We start from the raw sequence: 9,971 nt of genomic DNA, 5'->3' as shown, positions 1-9,971 counted from the left end.
ATTAGACCACTGTGTGATGTGCTTTTTATTAGTCACTTAACAAAGCAGATTAGATTGTGGGATATCATGCACTGGTGCTTTAGGACTTGACATCAAGAGGGCAGAAATGAAAAATTAAAAGAATGCATCTCTGTCAGTGGGGAAATGCATAATTTAAATGGCTTATTCAAAAAAAAAAACCCCTGTAACAAAACAGCAGTTAAAAGCAGTGAAGTGTCTATACATGTGTATCAACATGGGTGAATCTCAAAAACATAACTGAGTAAAGAATAAGAGGTACTGGGGTGCCTGGGTGGCTCAGTCAGTTGGGCGTCCGACTTCGGCTCAGGTCACGATCTCGCGGTCCGTGAGTTCGAGCCCCACGTCGGGCTCTGTGCTGACAGCTCAGAGCCTGGAGCCTGTTTCAGATACTGTGCCTCCCTCTCTCTCTGACCCTCCCCTGTTCATGCTCTGTCTCTCTCTGTCTCAAAAATAAATAAACGTTAAAAAAAAATTTAAAAAAAAAAAGAATAAGAGGTCCTGAACGATATATGGGGAATAATGTAATTTGTGTGAAAGAAAAACATGAAATAACATATATAGAGATCACAGAATTCCTGTTTGTAAAAATATGAAAAATGAAGGTATATACAAAATTCAAGACAGTGTTTATCTCTGAGGAAGGAGAGAACAGAGACTGGGATTTGGGAATTTGAGGAACTTCAAATTTATTTATGATGCTTTATTTCTTGGTAAGCCTGAAAAACCAATATACCAAAATGTAAGCATCAGTCATGCGTAGGTAAAGGGGACATGGCTATGTGCTTTCTTAATCTCTGTACTTTCTGAACTTTAGAAAGTTTTGCTGGATCATCAGGAGAGTGAGGCTGAACAGGTGCCAAAGCAGTGGGGGGCCCAGACAAATCCTGGAGGCAGTGATCTCTCCTCCTGTAACTGTGGTCTTTCCCCAGGCACCTCTGAGGCCTCTACCGTAGCTCCCAGGCTCCCTCCCTGGTTGTGGTGACCCCCTGGGGTCTTCGAGAGCAATGGCGCATCCTGTGGGGAAGGCTGCTGACCTGATAGGCTGGGCCAAGGAGCATTGGCTCTGCGGCTGGAAGACAAGGCGTCGACCACAGGTAGAACTGGAACAACATGGAAACAGTGATTAGAACTTAAACTTCTCTTCCTGAGATGGACACAGGACAACATGTCAGAAAACAACTCAGCTGACAGCTTGTGAAGAGCCACTAGCTATGCCACACCTTTCCAAAACATCTGGACTGGCCACAGGCTCATGAAGAATGACTTTCTGATGAGGTTGAAGCCGAGTTCAGGCTGCTGATAGAAAGCATCTAAATGTGATCCTGATCCCCCAAATATCTTACTTTCTTTAGTTTTACATCAACTCCTGGTTCTGCATAAGGTGCTCCGCAGTGGTAAAATAAGTCAGTGATGAATTGGGCAAAAGTTCTAAAAAGGTTTGTATTTATAAGGATGCTGGTTATCTTGGATGAGCTCACGGAGGACATCATATAACCTAGCAATATGGCCCATCTGTTTGTACCTTCCAACTGGATAGTAAGGACTGGTGATGGAATTGTTGCCTTATCTGATATGAGAGTTGGTAACTTCTCATTATCTGCTGAGGCTGAAAAAAATACTTGTTAGAAGGATTTGTCTTCATTACCTTGCTTACCTATGAAATACTAATACTTCTTTCTGAGGAGGAATATTAGTACAAGGAGGGACTACTGGCACTTTCCAGAGTGATGTCTGTGTCCTTGAGCAGAGGGATTTGCCCCCAGTCAGCACCCTGCACTGTCGAGCAGGATTGTTCTTGGCCAAGACTGAAGTTACCCCAAGAGGGATTAAATGGCCTATTCACACATGCAACACTTTTATATTCATTTATTGACTCGATAAACTTTATTGAGTGTTTACCGTGTGCCAAGCACCGTGATAGCTTCTAGAGGTACAGTGATAAGCAAGACAGACAAAAAACAAACAAACAAAAAAACCCTATCCTCATGGAGCATAAGATCAGATGTTGAAGCTGACATTGGCATCACATTGTCCCTAGATCCCTTGGTAGTGAATCTTCCCCGGCCCTGAGCTTCAGCTCATCATCCTTCCTGTGGGCTCGAATGCGGAAGCAGCAAATACAAAGTATCACACCCATTTTTGGTGGTTGTAACCATAGCTGGCTGGCTTACCTGATGATGTGGTTGGGTGATTAATGTCTTCTGGGACAGTGGAAGTTGAGTGTGCTGTCGGGAAACAACAATACAAGGAAAATGACTCCTGATGTTGGATACGAAAGAGAAGGACTTTTTCATCTGCTTCTTATTTCCAGGAGGAGAATTCAACTAGCTCTATATAACTCGTTCAACACAGGGAATTTTAAAGGGAAGAGCAACCTTGAAAGTATTATGCCAGACACAATAGACCACTTATGGTATGACTCCATTTGTGTGAAATATCCAGAACAGATAAATCTGTAGAGATAGAAAGCAAGTTGGGGGTTGCCGGATGCTGGGGGAGGAATTTTGAAAAATGGCCAGGACTATCAGCAAAGAGCAGAAAAGCTGTACCCTCTTCACCCAGCCTAGCAGTCATGGAGCACAACCCCTCTTCCTTGAATAGTGCTTGGTGCCCGGGAAGCACCTGAGTTCCACAGGACACACCCCATGAAGCCTACACTCACGTGGCATGGCTGTAAGCCACACTCTCCGCCAAGCGCTCTACACAAACTCATTGATTTACTCCTTACAACTCCTTGAAGTGCATAGCTCTTATCCCCATTTCAAATAAGGAAACTGAAGCACAAAGAGGTAGAGAAAACTGGTGAGGGTCGCCCAGCTGGGAGGTAGGAGAGAGTGGCCCCAAACCCAGTGGTCCAGCACTTGGCTCTGAGCATTGTACCGGCAAGTAAATGGAATATGCCACTCAGATTTCAAAAGAATCCTTAGCTACTTAGACACCAGATCTGAGAACTTAATGCATCTGCCCTCTCTTTCATTAATATTTGGAAGTAGATACAGATATGCAAACTAGGGCCAGCCAGATGGGGCTCATTTATCTAAGCATTTACTTATTTATTCATTTAACAAACAGTGAACGCCCTTCAGACAGCCGTCATCAGTCTCAAGACTGTGTGTGTGTGTGTGTGTGTGTGTGTGTGTGTGTGTGTGTGCTGTGTGCAGGGGTGGGGGTGAGGACAATGTCACAGATGAGAAACCTATGGATTCTGCTCCGTGAAGCTGATCATGTCTTTGGAGCAAGTACATACATACAACTCTCAGGAAGGAATAGGAGCTCCGAGCGAGGACAGATACAGAGCTGAGAATCTAGTAGAAGGAGCCACTGCTGCCACTTGGGATGGGAAGGACTGGACAAGACGTGGAGGGGGCTGATGCTGGTGTCCTCGGGCCACTGATAGGCAACGGACAGCTGGTTTGTGGAAGACGGGAAGGGTAAGAAACTAAGTGCAGCCCTGGCTCAGAGATTAGCTCAGCCTTTTCTCAGCTTCTCTCTCCGCAAATGGATCCTCATGGTTTCTGAATAGACAACATGCCCAGTCAGTCTTTCTAGTAGTTTAAGGATTTTAATGTGGTTTAGAGAGTTAAGGTAGTTCAGAGATTAAGCTCTAGGATCTAAAGTCAGATTGTTCGAGTTAATCATTCCATCGACCTTGCGGACAATATTTAACCTATTTGAGTATGAGGTTCCTCCGTTCAGAGAATGGGGATTATAGAAGTTCCCTCCCCAGCAGTTGGGAAGATTAGATAAGAAAATCCACGTCAGGCCGTCATGGGGACGGACATGGCGTGAGGCAATGCTGTCCAAGAGAAATGAAGTGCAAAGCCACGTACATAATTTGCACTTTTCTGGTAGCCACATTTCAAAAAGTAAGAAGAAAGAGGTGCGATTAACTTCAGTCATATATCTTATTTAACCCAATATATCCAAAATATTAGCATTTCGACATGTAATCAATATAAAGATGTCAATGAAAGCAGTTTTACGTTCTTTTATCACACCATGCCTTTGAAAGAACCAGTGTGTGTTTGACAGGCACGGCAGCTGTCTGTTCTGCCGAGCGGCACTTCAAGGACTCAGCAGCTATGTGGACAGTGCAGGTATGAGGGCTTAGTCAAGGTTATCATCAGCATTGTCAGAATATAGATTATTTGATGGTACGAATGAAATGTCCGTAGTTACAGGTGAGTCAGCATCGAGCAGCACAGTGATGAAATAAAATGGCCCATGATTGTGACCACCATTCCCCACAACTAAGAAGAGGTGTCCCTTATTTATGTGATTCACTGATACAGACAAAGAATGAGGTCTTTGCTCTAGTTTATTTCTTCAATTCAAGAGGTATGAGGTGATGCTCTCTCTCTCTCTCTCACCCTTACCTTTTTCCCTCTTCCTCTTTACATTTGTGAAATAAGGGAAATGAGGAGCCTTGTGTTACGAGGTTTTCTAATTGTAGTTATAGATGATAAACATAGAGCAAATCTGGACAGCATGAAATCCTGACTCTCTAGGGTCCTCTTGTCTCTTTCTTCTCAAATCGTTCTGTCTCAAAGAGAACATCAGCGATGTCTAGTGGTGGTGGCAGAACTGCTGACTATCACGACAGGAGCTGCCGTAAATCTGGTAATGGTGGTAGCAGGTGGGGGAGGGAGTCCTACCTGGTGATGTTGAACGTGCCGCAGTCACGGGAGACAGCTGAGTTGAGACGGTAATGGGTAGAACTGTAATAAAGAAACATCCGTTAGCGGTAAGTGCCCACAATGACTCGAGAAAGAAGTGGCCAGCCAGGGACACCCTGTGGTCTCAAAAGAGGTCGGTTTTGCTTCAGCTCTGAAGTGATCAGTGTGTAAGTGATAGAGAGAATGAATCACCCCTCAGTTGCTGACCCTCAGCCCCGTGGAAGCTCAGCTCAATCATCTGTGTCCCCTCTCTCCCAGGCTTGATGTCCAGGCACAGATATTTGGTGTTTGTGACAAGAATGATGTGTATTGGGTTTTAATATTCTCCCTAAGAGCTGGCTGGAGGTCTGGACCATCAGGACCCCCTGGTTCTTGCGTTCACTTGCTCTGTTTATTTCCTTCCTCAGCCTGTTTCAGCACTGACGTGGCTCTGTGGCACAGGTATTGCCCTAGCATGGGAACTCTCCATGGATCCACGCAATTCCACATTCTCTCCTGCCTCCAGACCTGCCTCTGCACCATATGTAGTCCTGACAATTACTTACAATATCCCTTAGGAACACCGACAGAAGAAAGGACAGTGGGCAAGAACATCGCCTCTCTCTTCATACTGACTCAGGTAGATGCTACCCCTCTTCTATCATACCTTTTCCTCTGTTTGCTTTCTGGGTCACCAGATTTCAGTGTACGTCCTGAGACATGTGTCCATCTCTGTGCCACTGAGAGTAGCAACTACAGAATTGTATTTAAGTGTGGGAGGCAGGATACCAGCCCCCCAAAGTTGTCCACATCCTAATCCTTGGAATCTGTGACCATGTCATGTCATGCGGCAAGGGGAATTAAGGCTGCAGATGGAATTAAGGTTGCTAATCAGCTATCTTAAGATAAGGGACATTATCAGGGCGCCTGGGTGGCTCTGTCAGTTAAGTGTCAGCCTCTTGATTTTGGCTCAGGTTCGTGGGATTGAGCCCTGAATTGGGCTCTGTGATGACAGTGCAGAGCCTGCTTGGAATTCTCTCTCTCCCTCTCTCTCTCTCCCCCTCCCACACTTGTTCTCTCTCTCTCTCTCTCTCTCTCTCTCTCTCTCTCTCTCTCTCTCCCTCTCTCTCCCCCTCCCACACTTGTTCTCTCTCTCTCTCTCTCTCTCCCAAAATAAATAGACATTAAAAAAAAGATAAAGGACATTATCCTGGGTTATACAGGTGGGCTCCATGTGATCACAAGCATTCTTAAAAGTGAAAATAAAGGCAAAAGAAGACAAGCAGAGAGAAATTTGAGGACACTACAGTGTCATCTTTGAAGATACAGGAGTGGGGCCATGAGCCAAAGAATGCAGATGACTTCTAGAAGCTGGAAAAAGCAAGAAAATGTACCTTCCTCTAGAGCCTCCAGAATGAACATAATTCTGTGAGATATTAACTCAGTGAGATATATGTTTTGGAATTCTGATGCTAGAATTGCAAGATAATAAATAAATTTGTGTTGTTTAAGCCACTAAGTTTGTGTCAATTTGTTAGAGCTGCTATTCAAAACTCATACAGTAAGCAAATATTACATGTGACAAATGATATTTCCTCCAAAGAAAATTTGAAACATACCATTTATAAAACTTAAGAGTTTGGATATTCTCAGAGGAGATGGCCAAAATGAAACTTAAAGACAATTAAAAATCCACTGTGTTTAAAATTGTCTCTAGTATTTATTCAAAACAATGGCATTGTTACTTGACTTTTTTTTAGAAGCTAGTGAATCTATTGGGGTCAAAACCCTAATACTCTCACAAGTAAGGGCAGGTTATAATGAGTTACTCAGCAAAATCACTCAACAGTAACCCTTTCATTTATTTCTTTTCTGGATTTGGATGGGTAATCAGAAATATTCCAGGGGAAAATAGCCCCAAAATATTCTCTTACCAAAAAAAAAATGTTCTCTTACCTGATAATGTGGTTGCTGAATTTCCATCACCTATTGGTACAAAAAATTGAAATGTTTTTTGTTCAATTAAATTGAATACCCTTTATTTTACTTACTTACCAATTTTCAACAAATCTTTAACGTGACAGGTCCAAAATATAAAATGCAAAAATACAGTGAATTCCTGGTGAAATGCAGTCCCTTGGACATGATAGAATCTCAGAAGTATTTGCTGATGTGGTTGTTTTGAAGACACTCGACAGGTAATAGCTTTAACATGTGATACTAGCTTTTCAGAATGTCCACACATGGAGAGCAAGCCAGTTACCCCTGGAACTTGGGGCCACCTGCCTGTCTAGGGAAGTGGCTCCCAACTGGGACAAAAGCAGAATGACCATGGTCATGGTCACATCTGACCTACTTTCTCAGCTCCTGCTTCCCACAGGACCTAGTAGCTCATATACAACCTCCCAGACCCTCAGTAAACATTTCTATTAATCTGAGTATATTATACCCTACTACATGTTTCCAATGACTGACAGTAAAATGTATATATCTGCATAGCAAATCCGGAAAAATAAGAATGCAAGTTTAATGACAATATGAGTCATTATAGAGACATTATGGGACATTAAAGAGAAATAAGTCGAAAAACAACCTACTAATTTAACCAATAACCAACCAACAAAACTCTTAGCTAGTTATTAGAACTGATTATTCAGTTAAGCTCTGAACTTCCTGGAGTTAGAAGAGAGATGGAAATCATGGTGCACAGTGGAATTGTATTTAATAAATAAGTGTAGGAGGCAGAATTGCCTGATAAGTGGTATCTTCCAAAGGGAGTTATTGCCTTTGTTTGAGGACCACTGAGCATGTTAGTGACTAACACTTTGTCTTCAACAACAACTCTATAGCAGAGGCAGAGTGCTAGCGTAGGTCTTTTGTTTTTCCCTCAATAGATATTTGTTGAGAACCTATTATGCACCAGGACCTGTCCTTGGTTCTGACATAAACTTGCTGAAAGTTCCTGCTATCACAGGACTTACATTCTGGAAAGTGGGATGGGAGGGACATATGACGAGCAGGTGAACAAAAGAAAACTATAAAGAGAATCTCAGATGGTGTAAGTACTGCGAAGAGACAAACAAGAGGTTGATAAAATAGAACATGACCGAGAGGGAGTCTATTTTGGATTGTGTAGTGAGAGGAATCCTCTCTGAAGCAGTGATATTTTAGCTGAGACCTGATTACAAGGAGCCAGGTAGGAAAACTCTGAGAGAAGAGCTTTCCAGACAGAGGGAAAAGTCAGTGCAAAGGCCCTAGCAGGAGCACTCCCTTGTCAGTTTCAAGGGATGGGAAAAAGGTGAGTGGGGAGCACAGTGCTAGATGAGGTGTTTTCTCGGTGGCCAGAAACCCAGACAAGGATTCGATCATTTGCAGTCTTACTGAAAGAGACCTGGACAGTATTCCAAATATAATAGTAAAACTTTGGAGGGTTTTGAGTTAAGAGCGATGGTCTGATTTATGCTTTATCAGCCAGTTCTAGATTCTGTGCCAGGAACAGGTTACATGTGTGATGGAAGGGAAAGAGCCAATGCAGAAGACCCCTTAGAAATTTGTTGCAATAGTGAGGGTGAGATGCTGAAGGTTTGGAGACAGAGTAACAGCGGAGTTGGGAGATGCTAATGGGTTTAGCATACATTTTGGGAAGCGGAGCAGAATTTTCTGAGCGTTGGTTGTGATCATTGAGGGAAAGGGAGCAACAGAGATGGCTTTTGGTTCAAGAAACTAACGGAATGGGAAGAATAAGTCTGTTTTTTAACATCAACCCTCCATAAAAGCCAAGCAAGGTATCAGAGTCTAACAGATCTATGACCCTTGCTAACTTCATGGCCTTGGGCAAGTTGATTAACTTTTCTATGCTTCAATTTCCTCATCAGTAAAATGGGAATTACAATAGTAGACACTTCATAAGAGTGTTGTGCAAATTAAATGGGTCCTGCATGCAAAGTGCTTGGAATTTATTTGTCAAAGCAGGGGTCAAATCTAGCCCAGTGCCTGTTCTTGCAAACAGTTTTGGTTTTTTTTGAAACACAGGTATGCCCAGCAGTTTACAAATTGTTATGGCTGTTGCTTTCATGCTGCAGCAACAGAGCTGAAATGCAGCAGCGACCGTCTGTTCCACAAAGCCCAGAAGATTTACTATCTGACCTTTTACAGAAAAGGTTTGCTGACCCCTGAATTAGAGAATCAAATAACTAATAACTACGCAGACAAAGGTCTTAGAAAAATGCCTGGAATATCCTTAACACTCAATAAAATTTGGCTTTTGTTATCATTCTGCATACATGACCTCCTTTTAACCCAAACGGAGCTTTACAAATTAAGTGTTTTTATCCCCTTTAAATAAGAGAGTCAGTGGCTTGCCCAAGATCTCAGGAACTTAACTCAAACCTGCTGTTGCCAAACCCATTGTCCTTCCCTCATCCCAAAGCCCACCTGGGCTGGTACACAGGCCTATCTCAAACATGTTGCCACTGGGTTTACTAATTCCAGATCTCATCAGCTTCCTAGTACACCAATCCATGGATAGTTTATGTATACAATATGTAATATGTTGCCCCCTCCAAATCTGGTTCAGCAATCCCAACAAAAAACCTTTTGGTTTAAAACCAAAATTGCATTAAAAATTTGCATTAAGTAAGGACAAATACTACAAAGTCAACATGAAAATACTTCCTACCTTGTGGCATTAGCAGTGATTCCTGTGCATTCTCTGCAGGGAGAAAGGGTGGACAATTCAAGTGACTGTTAGGATGTAAAAGTATTCATTCCCTTCTCCAGCCACAAGAGCCACCCAGTGGGAGAGAACATACGTTGAATAGTTGAGTAAGCTCTACAAATAATTTACCAAGGTATTTCCTTAACGTGGCGCATTTAACAGCAATTCCACTGGATGGAAAGATTAATACCAGAGAATAACTTAAAACCCACACAACTGAAATGAAAATAAAGCTAACTCTTGTGGAAGGAAGAAAGTGGCCCAACCACATTTGCAACTTAATGGTACGATCATCTTAATGGCCCAGGAATGTGGAAATGGCAAATAATTGTCAGAATATGGCTATCTGAGCACCCCCCCCCATTGATTCCCTTTTTTCCTTCATGATCTACATACTACCTGCCCAGGTAGCACATAAAATGAAAAATGTCATGTCGTGGTAATCCTCATATCAATTTCCTAGGTGTTCAAAATGGTTTGGTGCTGAGCTAGCTGTGTTTCAGGAACGAGACAAGCTCACGGTCCCCATGCTGCTCCACTATCTTAACTCTTCCCTGCTTTTCTGCTCGAAAAATGTC

The 9,971-nt window shown here is 42.8% G+C and overlaps 1 long non-coding RNA gene across 1 annotated transcript; it reads right to left on the bottom strand.

The window, feature by feature from the left end:
- Positions 1-686: 686 nt before the first annotated feature.
- LOC122493338 lies at positions 687-9,465 on the bottom strand. The gene is made up of 4 exons (XR_006299867.1): positions 9,355-9,465; positions 6,633-6,662; positions 4,677-4,739; positions 687-2,246 (listed from the first exon to the last, which is right to left on the bottom strand). It is a non-coding gene; the product is annotated as an uncharacterized LOC122493338 (long non-coding RNA).
- Between the last annotated feature and the right edge of the window lie 506 nt (positions 9,466-9,971).

Source organism: Prionailurus bengalensis, chromosome D2 (genome assembly GCF_016509475.1).
Source record: "Prionailurus bengalensis isolate Pbe53 chromosome D2, Fcat_Pben_1.1_paternal_pri, whole genome shotgun sequence".
In the NCBI taxonomy this organism is placed as follows: domain Eukaryota; kingdom Metazoa; phylum Chordata; class Mammalia; order Carnivora; family Felidae; genus Prionailurus; species Prionailurus bengalensis.
The sequence above is the reverse complement of the archived record's forward strand: the minus strand, read 5'-3'. Positions and strand labels throughout refer to the sequence as shown.